Below are 14,520 nucleotides of genomic sequence, written 5' to 3'. Positions count from 1 at the left end.
CCTCATCCCCAAGTAATTATAGACTAATTTTGCTCCAAATTTATTCTCTTCCTAAGGCAACCCAAAAGTCAGAAACTAGTTCTTCCTCTCAAGAATACTTAGAAGTCACTTCCAAAGCTATAAAGCTTAAGCTCCCTGGAAAAAAAATACTATAAACAGATCAAAATAACAGAATAACAGCAAATGCTTTTAGAATTTCCTTTAGTTCTATCTCAGCATTCAAACCTAAAAAAACAACTTACATGGCTGAAGTGTAGTATTAGAAATTCATTTTTCAAAGTACAGACCATAAGGTCAGGAGTTTGGGGATTTTTTTCATTATTTTTTGTTAGAGTTTTTCAAAGAGTTTTACTTTGCCAGAGAGTAGCTGCTGGGAAAGGCTCAATGATCAGGGGCAATGGAGATAAACTCAGTATACTCAGGCTGAAACTCATAGATAGCTCCCTCTCAAGACACAGAACAAGGTTATATTTCTGTTTCTGTTTTCTGCACACATTTCAAAAGCAGGTAAAAAAAAAAAAAAAAAGTATGCACTCTTCCTTTTCCCTCTACTTTTCTAAACCTCCATTGACATTTTTAATGCATTTTAAGTCTTTTCTTAGGGCCTGAGCACTGCACTTTGATTTCTTGTGAGATAAACTTCATTTGACTTTAGGCTTGGTCTCTTATCTCCTCACTCCGGGCCCTCAATGACAAATAAAAATCCTCAGCCTGCTTTATGCAACCACCAGGTCATGATCTTGTCAGATCTCATGGAATAAACAAAACAAATTGCAGTCAGATGGAAATCACCTCTAGAGAGGAGCGAGCACAAATCTTCTGAACATAAAAATGCAGCTACTTCAATATTTAATCTCCACCACCTTCTCTTTTAGTCTCTCCTTTGGTCAGCGGGCTTTCACCCTGCCTAGCCAGGGTCAAGCATCTGTCACTAATGGTTAGTGCAAACCAGCACCTCCATGTGTCAGCTGCTGCATATTCAGTTAGCACCACTGTAAAATAGGTCCCTAATTTTAAGGTTTTAGAACTTTCCCCATTTTTTTTGTAGTTTTTGATTTTATTATGGAATCATTGGAAACATAGAAAGGTGTGTAATTCCTGTTTCATGTAGTTACCCTGAGCTGGGGGAACAACAAAATGGAAAATTTTTGGAATTATTTCTGTATCCATTTCTTAATAACAAGTCAATTTCTTCAACTAGTATTTATCCACAGTAATGGCATTTGTGAACAGACAGTTCTGTATTTAAAACACAGGATTACAAAATTACAATTTACATGAAAATTAAACTTGAACCTTCAACAAACATTTCAGATTAAAATCTCAAACTTCCCTTCTAAACCTCATTCCAGCTTGTATGATATAACAAAACTATTGGTTTTTCTTACTGAGCTGAATATCCTTTTATAATCAAATCAGTCTGGTGCCTTGTCCTACTTCTCTTCAGTGATACAAATAAACTGTTTCTTCTTGGCCTGATCTCTTCATTGATTGTGCAATTTTAAAAAATGTCATAAAATCTTCCCTAGCATATCAGTGTTTTAAGCCCTACACATTTAATCTTCTATTTTGTATCACATCCTGAAGAGTCATCAATTCTTAAATCCTCTTCCTTCTGCTCTCAAGATGCTCCTCTCTATCACTGGCATGAGAATCCCTTATTACCATATCAGCCACAAGCTGAAATTTCTCATCTCTCTGTCCCCTTTCCTTAAATTTACTTTTCATCCATCCTCTGTCTGCAACACCAGCCATTAAATGTGCTGTCAGTTATAAAAAGAAAAGATCCTTCTCTCCTGATGGAGACAGAGCTGTCCATCAGCTCTGAATGACACATCACTGATGATGAAGGAAGATTGGCCTTGTGTAAAATCCCAGGTTCTTTGGGAGGAGGGTGTATGTGTGATATGGACACAATGGGGAAACTTGAATTGTACTGCTAAATACATTGATTTATTTCAAATACTATATCCAATTTTTACTCACATTTCATATTTGCATCAGAAATATGATTATTTAAGGAAAAAGCTGAATTTAAGTGATATTTTCAAATTTAATTGAGTTCTTTCTACAGCATTTTTACCTAATGTTTTCAGAGTTTATATAGTAATAAAAATTAATAAAGTACATTCAATTCCATTTTCAAACAAAACACTCTTAGATAAGGATGCTTAAGGGTTTGGGTTTATTTTGTAATAGTGGGCAGAGAAATAACACAGCATGATATCTTAATTCTCAAGAAAACTTCCTAGGCTGGAAGTTATGAACATTCTCACTGAGTGAGCATCCCTAATGTTGTCCTCATTTACAGAATGTAAGACATAAATTAAAAATTGCATTTTGCCTAGTTTCCTACAATATATAAAAATGTAACTGCTTTTAATATGTAAAGAGCTCATGCAGGAAAAAAAACCAAAATTTAAACCTTTTTGATTTAGAATAAATCATTTTCATATAAATTATGTGAAACAGACTAGCTGTAAAACCCATGATTATTTACATTCCTTATTTTTCTAACTGGACTTACCTTAATCATCTAAGAATTAATATTAAAAGACCTGACCTTTCTTTTGCTAACTTTTAGTGATAATTTTAGTATCCCTACCATGCTACATTAAAAGAAAAAAAAATTACAAAGTTTTAGGGAATTACTTCAGACTCACCATAAACCTCCAAATTCATTCCAGATACAAATCTAATTGCATTAATCAGTCCTAAAACATGTAAATGTTTTAGAAAAAGGATTTGGATTTTTTTGACAGTATCACTCGATAAATCTGATTGGTTCACATGCTGAAGGACAAACCTGCAATTTTTTCTATATAGGTAGACCCATTACTCCACTGAAAAAGAAGTTAAATCTTGTTTTAACTGGCTCTAGATACCTCTCTTCACTTTTAGTTTCCAAGTATACAAAATCTGCACTTGATTTAGGGGGGAAAGCTGTAAAACATTAACTCATTAATAAAATATTGCAACCCTATTAAATTAAGAGTTCAAAATAATGCAAAAAGTCAGACATTTATATTGACTTTTACTACATAAGAATTAACTTATCCTTGAAAAGGCAACACTTCTACACTTTTCCTCTTCCAGGGAAGTTATTAGTTTAGGGATTTCACCTTTAGGCTTGAGCTCATGGGTTTTCTCACCTAAGGGTTATACTTTTTCAACAAAAGTAATCAATTTGTACAGCTTTTAAAATGTTTTTGCATAACATGGCAAGATAAACTTTTTTCTCAACTGCCATTTTACGTACATGAACGTATCTAAGAAACCTGAACATTTAAATGAATATTCATGTCATGTATTCCGTATAACACTACTTGGAAAAATATTTTAATATTCATCAATCATTAATCTTGTTCTTAAAGGATATGATGCTGTAATTCTCCAAGAGCAACTTCCATAAATTAAGAGTGTGCCTTACATTCTGTACCCTGCCTAAGTCACGCAGAGGGACAGTCCTTAAAGTTACTGAGAATGGAAGATTGCATTAGTTGGCACATGTAAATTGGAACTGATGGATGAAAGAGATCCCTTTGAAATGCTGCAATTTAAAATTAAATTATGATACTTTCACATGTCAATATGTACTTAATATTAAATTAATTCAGAATTTTCAAGTTAATATAGTACCTATAGGCAGGCCTGGTGAAGAGGGGCATTCTGCAAAAGGAAAATCTGCAAGGTAGATTAAGGTTCCTTTTCTTCAGGACTTGTCCCAAACCAGGCAAGGACTGTATCTTCAGAGCCTTTTCCACTCAGGAAAATTTGGAAATGGAAATTAGAACTTTTTTTTTTTTAAATGAAAAATCTAAACCTTGTTTTGGAATTATCTGTGAATAATAAAATACAAAGCCCTGAAAAAGTGTGTGACCTATTAAAAGGCAGGAATCCAGAATCTCTCTTTTTTAAATTCTGGCTTCAAATCCATCTTTTCAAATGAACATCACCACCTTATGGTGGAAATTGAGATACCACTAGCCCATGAAAGACATTCCTTTTCCCTAAACTTCTTCCAAACTGTGACAAGAAGAGAGAATTTTAACACTAGACAGCTTATTTCAAGAAAATGGATGACTAACACTGTTGGTGTCTTCCATTTTTGAAGCTCAGTCTTCCATGCTATTAATACCACCACAGCAGGATGTTCTAACACCATTTTTCAGTTAGACACCTTTACTCCATAGACACTTTCTCATCTCCATCTCCCAGGTAACAACTTCAAAAAAATTACCCAGCAGATCTGCTATGTCTGTGGGATGTGGAAGATGGAAAATATCTCGTTACCTCAGAATATTCTTGATGTCCTTCATAAACTCTCAGTACTTTAAATGATGATGTCACAGCTCTCCCTTCTCCCTTGCAGATGAGTGATGAAAATGTAAATATGGCAAATATGGTTATTCACCTTGTATAGGCTCTTTCTTCACTCTCCATTTGGGTTTTGTCCTACACTTATCCAGGATATGTATCCTACATGACATTTAGCCTAGCCTGTCTACTGGTGACAGAATATGTATCTGCTGGTGCTCACTGAGACAGAAATCAGGATCTGATGTTATAAACATGTTAAATTCTCTCTGATTAAATTGTGGCATGGGAAGAAATCCAGGGCACATGACAGTATGTCATCCATGCACTTGTGACATTAGTAAATACAGATCTAAAATATGAGATAAAAAATCAACAAGAACACAGGCAATATATTTCTCATTAGAATTCATCTCCCCTCACCTTTTTGAGCTCTGCAGACAGTATGACATATGCAAACACAAAGTATGCAAAGAGTAAGAAAATTTCAAATACTGAAAAGAAATCCAGCAAATTTTAGCAATACAAGAGTCAAAACTTCAGTTTTGGTGGTTTTGGGAGGAAGTGGGGGGAAGTAGGGTAGGGAGACAGGGAAGGAAATATTCTGCCTTAGTAAGAGTTTGAGGAATAAATTCTGGGGAAATGAATTCAAAGGATTGTCACAAACCTTACCAATGTAGGTCCAGCGTGTCAATTACATTTCTAAGACCACACTAAGAAGAACTCCAGACTTTCATAACTGAATACTCACTGAAGAGGTGGAATGGCAGGGACATTTAACAATATGCTACATAAGGAATCTGCCATGAATACACCATTGAAAATAAAGTTGGTAGGTTTCAAGCGCAATGGTCTGTGTGTCAGGAACAACCTGTACCTCATACCTATTATGTCACATTGAGTTCTCAAAACTCTCCCTTTAAGGCATTCTTTTGTCTTTTATTGCCTGGCTCTACTAATTCTCTCTATTCTTAGAGATGATTAATATGTCTCATGTAGGTACCTCAAAATCAGATTGCCATCACAGGCAGAATCTGCATGGTAATTTACAGGAAGATGATACCATTTCAGCTACTGCACTATGGTTTTAGAAGTTTGAATAGCAAGGAAGAAGAACTAGAACTTTTCACTCAGCATAAATTTCTATAATTGGAGATTATATAGTGAAGTGATTGTTTAGAATACTAACACTTTTAAAGTACTGTTTAACTTCTAATGTGAAGATAAGTGGTATTTGCTTTAAGACTCACAGTTATTTGGTTATTATAATTACCTTCATTCAAAGATCGGGCAAAGAAAGAAGCTGAGGTTAAGTGGAGAAGATACTTAGAATAATCTAGTCTAAAAATTGAATAAGGAAATAATTCCAAAGGGCAAAGAGACAAGAATAACTCAAGAAGTAAAGTAAAAAAAATCCACAAAGTAGCTGATTGTTAGGCAACTATGGAAAGACACAAAACCACAGAAAAACTTGTACAACCAATAAGAATTTGAAGTTCAGAAAGCAACTATTGTTTAATAAATTATTTTATTTTATTTTCCTTAGAGAAGATTTTTGAGGAAAGATAATGCTTACAATTTTCATATGCACAAAAGATTGCTACTAGGAGTGACCTCTCTGATGGAGAGAGTAACAAATGATGGACTTTAGAAAATGCAGTGGACTTTAGAAAATGTATCAGTGGAACTTTGCAGTGGTGAGGGTGGAGAAGAACCAGGACAGATTACCTAGGCCATGCAGTTTTTATTAGTAAATAACTTTGTAGAATATCCTACAGGAATGGTTGTCAAAATGCACAAGAAACATGTTACTTCTACTAAGTTTTACCTAACTAACATACTCTCTTATTCCACAAAATGTCTCAAAACACCCTCATTCCCAGGCATAATCTTTAGCTCACATAAATTGAATTGTGAAAATTTGTTAAGAAACATAGAGTCAGGACTGTGTTAAACTAATGACCCCAAATTATGTACTAACCCTCTCTGCTTCCTCTTACTTCATACAACTTTTAAATTAATTAAATTAAGAGGTTATTTTTCCCAAAGGACTACTGCTTTCTCCCAAAGGACTACTGTTTTTTCTCCATTTGCCATATATGTCTTTATTTCTACTGACACCATTTTTCTATCTTTGTCTACCTATGTCTTAACTTGGGAAAAATCTAAAGGTAACAAAAAGATACAAAGGGAACCTTGTTCCTGGTTATCAACTTTTAAGGTCTCAGATAAGAAACAGAAAAAATATTGCTCATTCCTGTTATGCTGGCATATAAAGCTAAGGGTGATCATGGACAAAGGGATCTTAAAGTTCCCTGTAGGCTCTCTGGAAGGTTAGGAAAATCATCAGTAATATTGAAGGATGGGCACAAACCCAATATAAAACATGTAACGAGGAAAATAACGAGAAAGAGAACAGAAGGGAAAGACACCTTGTGTCAGAAGAGCCACCAATACCAATTGCTTGAGAAAAATTTAAAAAGTATATGGTAAAATAACCTAGAACTTTTTATCTGCCTCTTGGCAGAAACAGCATTCACTGGCCAGGTTTTGCATAGAGCTGAACATTTTAAGAGCGTGTAAACTGTGACTTATGTGAGGAATTCACTTGCCAGGTGAAAAGCTTGGGCAGCTGTGTCACACAAATATTTCAACATGCCTGAAAAGGCAAAAGCCAGCTCAGAAGTCATGTACACACAGTCACAGCTGATATACTCTTGGCACAATAGGTCAAGTTATATTCAGATGATTTTCAGTCAGGAAATTCCTTAAAATGATACCAAAGTGTTTTCCTGTTCATGTCAGAATGAAAACAAAATATGCAAAAGAGCTCATAAATGTATGCATTTAATATTTTATTTCTTCAGAGAAAACATAATTTTGTTTGGGGTTTTTTCTTTTTTTTTTGGGGTTATTTCTTTTTTTTTTTAATACATGGTGTGTTACTACATAAAATACCTTCATAAACTTAACATTTTGGCTGTCAAGAACTCTTTAAAATAGAACATTTGACATCAAAAAACTGTAACCAGTAAAAACCAAATATTAAATTAATATGACTTTAGAACTGGTAAAAATCTTCTACTGAAAAAAATAACCATAACAATGTGTAATTAATTCTTGTTTTCAACTGTTGTTTCAGTTGTACACAAGTTATTGAATTAAATATGATTTTACATTGATGAAACATAGATTACATTAAGAGTAAATTAGTTAAACACAATGACCTGTGACAAAGCTATCAATTAAAAAAATACAAAAAGACAGCAGAAAAGCAGCAGAAATTCTCCAGTTGCAGAAGTCTGCTCAAAATATGGCACTTAGTTACTGCAAAGGCTTTTTAATTTTAAGTCTTAGCAGCAAAGACCTGTTAAAGGTCCTTAACAATCCTCCAGGTGTATCATGCTGTGGTGAAGTATACTTCATTGTCTTTATTGTGAAATTCCAAGTTTTATTTTATTTTTGACAATACAACAAATTAAAAAAAAGCTCACTGAGGACAAAGTGAACTCAGTTTTTGCTAGTGCTGTGTCACAAAAGCAAATAACTGCTGTTATGAGTTGCAGCACATACAAGGAGCACAAGCCTTTCACCTGACAGCCAAATACCATTCAATTAACTGAATTATAGAATCTCCCTTGCAACTGTAAGATCAATTGCACTATTTCCCTAGAAGTTTTATATCCCCAGCTTGCAATTCAGCATTTTCAAAACAGAAAATAAAAACACCAAGAGGACCCCAGAAATGCTGAGTACAACATATCTTCATTTCTATTACAGAATGTAATTAGTATTAAAAGATTTTGCCCCTACTAACTACCAGGAAACTAAATTGAAAACATTTCCTTGAATATACATGAATTTTTAACTGATCCTTTAATGTGAATTAAATTTGATTTTATGAGATGAACCTACATGAGACTTCAGTGAGAAGCCAGCTCACTTCCCAACAGGGTTCACTTTTAATTTCTCTACCATACTCAGGCAGGCTCAGTGTAGGCAGTTTCCTCTTAAAAACATGCTAAATATTGAAGCTAAGAATGCCTATTTGCTACATGAAGATAGCCCAGAATTACGAATTTTATACCCCAATGAGTGATTCCTAACCGCCATTATTAGGAAAAAAATTATTCTGTATTTACAGATCAAAATTATTTTTTTTCAAAGTACTGGGGGTTTGCTAAAAATATCAAAGTGACCAAAAGCATTTTATTAACTCTAATACAGTCTTACTGTGGTGTTTCATGGGAAACATAGCTAGGCAAAGGCATTAAAACTGACAAATGTCTATTTTTCAGTATAACCCTTTTACTTTAAAATGAACCTTTCAAGTTCATTGGGATTTGGGTAACTTTCCATTCTAAACTCTGTCACAGAGCAGGCATTTCATCTTATTCCCCTAAGGAAAGGCAAAAAGGCAACACAAAGCAACATCACACACAGAAAAGGCAACATGTTTTCTGGAATAAAAAATATGTCTTCCCTGAAAGAGGTATTAAGGATTTCTGCTGAGCAACCAGGCCATTTTAGGAAAATGACATTTATTTCTCTATACATCCATAAAGTACAAAACCACTTCTATGAAATAGCATCCTGAGCACAATGATGAAGTGGGCAGATTTTCATTAGATTGCAGAAAACATATTGTGGAGTTGTGTGAGCAATTTATGTCTTCAATAATAAAAAGAAACTATGAAGTAAAATTCCATTAATTTTCAAGCAGAAGATCTTTATGCTTATGTAATTCCATGTTAATAAAATCAACACTTCATTAATTTAATGGATATTGTCTGCCATATTTACAGTAGATGAACTTTATAAGTTTGTTCTTACTAATTTCTCAATATATTGCTGGGCAAATAAGGTGGAGACAAGCAATGAATCCAGAGAAGTTAGTGAAAGCAATCCTGAAATTCTTTCAAACATTCAATAATAGTAAATGTATATATCACATTATGAAAGATAAATTCTTCCTAAATATCACAAATAAACTTTTGTATATTACCAGAAATACTAATCACATTTTTACAATTAATTCTAAATTTCACAAAACTTCTTGCACACACATACACTCACTCTCTGATGATAGTGTATAAAATATCACCTGTCTTTTGACACACTGGGAAACTGTAGTTCCCTAATACTTAAAATTTCATAGTTGTGCCAAGAACTATTAGGACTCTACCCACAGAGAAAGCAAAAAAAACATTTTGAGAGAGACAATCCAGACCATAACAAACAAAGCACTGCACCGGACAAAAAATATCTATTGCCTGCTCTGTAAAAATAAGAGTGGTCCTTTGCTGGTTAGTTCAGCAAAGCTACCCCATAACTGAATGTGTGAGAATGCAGGAGTGCCCAGTGTCTGGATAAACTAAAAGCCAGAATTCTGAATGGGAAATTTATTTTGCAGATGCTACAGAAATAAAAATCCTCAGCAAATGCCAGCAGCAGGCTACTGAGGGGACAGGAGATGGACATGAAACAAATCCATGAGAAAACATTAACTGAAACTTTTTTACTAACAAAATAATTACTTGCACAATTATAATGCCCTAACCACAAACATTCTTTAGGAATAACCTATTTCTAGCTTCAGAGGCAGTGACAGCAGTACATGGTGCAAGCTCGTCAAGTTACCAAAGTCCAGCACTATGTCTAATAATATTAATAATAACAGCAATAGGAAAAAGAAGAAAAAATTAGATTGGAAGGAGAAATGTGCTTTCTTTTCTTCTCCTGTTGGAAATTATACTCCCTGACATCTTAAAAACATATTTTGGACTCAATCTAATGCTTTAATTGATATTTCTGAATTGCATATTTTTCAGAAACTTGAAAGAAATAAATACGTATATTATTATTAATATATATATAAACTTTACTCTGGATTTGTAAATCTTTTTATAAATTAGCTTAACTGTTGGATTTTCCAAACAGGCCCTGAGAATGTTTACTCAATTATTTCCTCTGCTTGAGGGACTGAACATAAACCTTGGAGGAAGCTGTTCTCACCCTTAGACAATACTGTTGATGTTGCATTAATTTGAATGTCAAATATCTTGGGGAGAATTTCATAATTTTTTGTGAAAGATTAATTTGAATGTTTCATAACATTTAGATTAATGTAAAATATTCAAGCCATTATTCAGCTAGAAAAACTCCACACTCTAAGACTTTTTTTAAAAATCCCATATTTGATTTGAACTCCACTTCCTATGAACTGCCCCATCTATTAGGCCATAAAGTTTGACTTTTTCCTGTTTTCTGGCTCAGTGAACACTTTCACAGGTCACAGCCATTGAAACAGGATGATAGAGGAGACTGATGGGGACCTTCCCTCTATCCTCTCCTCACCTCATTATCTCCAGCCCCAGCCATGCTTACAGGACTGTGAGGAGCTGGTAAATATTAGTGCTCCTTTTCATTACCATTATGTACTCTGTGTGTTTATAATTCATTACTTGCTAAAGGGTAAAATAATAATTGTTTGTAAGCATGACAAGGTAGGAAAGGCAAAATGATGACCTAGAAAGAGCATGTCAAAGACTCCAGCATAACAACAAGGGCACTGGCTGCAGGGAGACTGCTGCTCTGTTGCTCATTTCCTCTTAAGTTTCAAAAATGTCTCTTTTTTTTTTTTTATATCACTCTGAATGTTTTCTGTCACAGACAACAAGTAAGGGCTTACAGCTGGACCTGTCATGTGAGCCCCACTCATTATTTCTGCTAAGGATTTTGTATTTCAGAACATTTTTTTCTATTAAATGGGCTAATAATTGACAAAATTCCATACATAGACATTTGAGGTCTGCCAGACATAACAGAATGATATATTTCTCAGAAATACAGTTTGCAGCCTATACAGAATTTCAAAACAAGCATAATGCACATCACAGACATTTAAAATGGGTAATAACATTTAATCTCTTTATATGCAGATGCAATCCTACATGCTATGATATCCAAAAATATGCAGATGTACAGGTTGACAAGAGGAGTGACTAATTTGTGGTTAGTGCAGATGCAGCATTACCTGCCTTCTCAGCACAACAATATTCCAACACCTCCTGCAGGAGGGTGATGCAACCTGAAGCTCATCAGCAGCCTCACTCTGTGAGCAATTACAGATTGCTCTCTTTATTAATTTTAAATGGGCTACCATGCATTGTTTGCACAGATTTTTAATTGCACACAGTACCATGCCCCACAAAATTCCATGTGGGCCAGAGGTCCTTTAAGCATTTCTATTTCTGAATTGTTTCAAAACAACATGTTATTTTACTGGGAGGATCAAGCTGTTCTGAGTCTCAGAAGGGCACAGGAAAATTCATAACATCCAGCAGACTGCAGTACTGCAGAAGGGGCACCTACTGAGAAAGCTAGCAGTAATTGAACAATGTTTTTGACAAAGGAAGAAGGCATAAAACAGTCTAATATTTAATGCTCTACATATGTTATACCATTCCCCAGAGCTTGTATGCCTTGGCATAAGTATAGCTGCAAATGTGAAAATGCTATTAAAAAATCATAGAAAAACAAACAAACAAAAAAACAAAACAAAAACAAAACAAACAAAACAACTCACAAACAAACCAAGTTGTGGTTAGTATTTTAAATTTGCAAATATGCATGCAATCTACCTAGGATTATTTTCTCCGCATAGGTCTTTATTTCTTCCCTGAAGAGGGAAACTTGAACTAATCTGAAACTGGAGCACACCATGTATGAACATACAGAATGTAGATTGGACTGAAAAATAGCTTAACTACCCAATCAAAATTTATGGGCTGGTAACTTAAATTGATTTTATACAACAGTCCTCTTAAAAAGACATTAATTCCAGAAATAAATATGCATGAGACATGTATCAATTATATTTTAATATATTAAAGGTATGTGAAACATCTTACTGCATTAATACTGAATAAATCCTATCATTTACCATTGCATCCACAGGTCTTATGATCTTTTAAATGAAATATAATGAACAAATGCTAAACCTTTTTATATTTTTGACATCCTGAGTATTGTTTACCTCTTAATCACTTCAACAGTTCCTAGAAAAAAGATATTATCCTCATATAAAGACATCTTCCTTATATGAATACCCCATAGTGCTCCCACAGATGTTCAGCCCTCAGGGGTTGATTTCAAGCCTGGAAGTCCAGGAGAATCACATGTGCAAGCACCTTTACCTTCCAAAGGCATCAGGTGCTCGAAGAATCATTCAGAAGCAGTTTTTAAACTCAACATGAAAGATACTCAATTCAGAGACATTTCATAAGAACTACAATGACAACTTAGGCTAGAAAAAATTGCCTGCCATTGAAAGCCTGGTTGGAGCATAAATTAGCTTTAAGAAGACAATTAAACCAGGCTTTGCCAAAATGGATGTCTGACTAGGCTCCCCCTTTTCATCATGGCCTATTTACAAGCAGTGTCTTTCTGATGTTTAGCCTTTCAAGTACAAGAAAATTCAAAAACTTGTCAATGACATAAAAACCTAAATACATTCCATAAGGCAAACAAAGTGGGAAGTAAAATTTTTAGATAAAGGCAATGCTTAGGGCAGCCACCACAGGACAACAGCCCATGCAAAATTCCCCAGTCTTGTACAAACAAACACTGAGGGACATCACTGCTGGCAGGACACTGAGAGCTGGGGCTGAAGTGCCAGCTCTGTGCTGAGTCCTGCTGCCGGACAGAGTGGGAGGGATGCTGAAGAGGAGAGTGGGATAATCCTAATGATGCCCTAAACATTGCCAGCACTCCTGCAGCTTGAGTCAGTAGTTTACTAGAAACATTTAAGTCGCAAATAAGACAAAGATAAAACACTAGAGTTGCACAGAAATAGCAAAAAATGGCAACTGAAAGAGAAGATGAAGTAACTTGAGGCAGCCATACAGAAAAAAAGGTGTGCAGACTGCTCCAATAACCAATGGGATTTTCTGTGTGGGAATGATTATTTCCATGTAAATTAGTGGCAACAAAAGAGCTGATTCGGGGCTGATTGCCTGGCTCCTCTCAGCAAGTTATTAGACTGATATTTTATGGTATTATTTATTGTCTTTTAATGTGTCAAACATGTTTGAAAATTTAAATGCATAAATAGACCAATCAGTCTCACACAGCCACTAGGGAATCACATTTAGCAAAACTGTTACAGTAATGATAATAGCAAACCATGAAGTTACATTGGATTTTCTACCTAAGAACAACACCCTCCATTCATATCAGTGACAGGGTCAGTACTGAGACATCCATTCTCCTAAACTATTTTCTTGCTTAACCTTCTATGTTTAGTTACTTTAAGTTACAGCCTTTACTAGCTTTGGAGTGATAATTCCTCAATTTGCAAATATCTCATAAGAAAAATGTTTCATTTGGGAAATTAAAGCTTAACAAAATTCATTAATATTCTCAGGCTTTGAGTAGAGATTTGAATATTATCTCCCATTTACCTGGCATCACCCTTTATATTGTTTTTATTATTAATTCCACTTAATATCTGGAAAATTTATAATTCTTGTCTCTAGTATGTTATCTGCATATATCATCTTAATTTGATCCTTCTTAAAATTCTTCTTCTGTAAAGTTCCAATGAGGTGTTGCATGAGTTTTAATGTCAACCAACTTCCTTGTTGCTGTACAGATTATTAATAGACTATAAAAGAACAGACTTTCTGATATTCACATTGACTTCACTCAAGTTATTTCTAATTTATTGACAAAATTAGCTTCTAATTCTTTTTAGAGCTTGATAAATTCCAGTTTTAATTTATCTAGAAAATACAGTTATAAAGACAAAGAGATCTCCAATCTGCAAGCCCTTCTTAATTTCCTAAAAACTCAATATTGACTAAATCAACTTTTTTAGTTTAAAACTTTCCTTGATAGCTTTCCTTGCAAGAAATACTCTTTAATTAATTAAAAAAATGCTTGATAATTTAAATATATACCAAATTAGATGTTAAAAGCATAAAGAACATGGTTCTATAGGCAAAATATTGCTGTCAAATATAAATAGGAAAGTGGAGAAATTAATCTAAAACCAAACAAAAACCCTGGCTTTGTCTATTTGGTGTATCCACAAAAGTGTTCTTCTGGAACACTTGAAATCTCAAAAGTAATGCAGATACTGCTTAGAATAAAGCAGGTGGTGACAATATGAAAGTAAATAGGTGTTCTGGAATCTTTTCT

At 34.3% G+C, this 14,520-nt stretch overlaps 1 protein-coding gene across 5 annotated transcripts in view; it reads right to left on the bottom strand.

Annotated features, from left to right (window-relative positions):
• The window catches only part of CFAP47 (cilia and flagella associated protein 47), a 274,906-nt gene that overhangs the window by 122,148 nt on the left and 138,238 nt on the right, over positions 1–14,520 (bottom strand). The window lies entirely within an intron of this gene.

Source organism: Zonotrichia albicollis, chromosome 2 (genome assembly GCF_047830755.1).
Source record: "Zonotrichia albicollis isolate bZonAlb1 chromosome 2, bZonAlb1.hap1, whole genome shotgun sequence".
NCBI lineage: Eukaryota > Metazoa > Chordata > Aves > Passeriformes > Passerellidae > Zonotrichia > Zonotrichia albicollis.
Note: the sequence above shows the minus strand (reverse complement) of the source record. Positions and strands in the feature narration are given on the sequence as shown.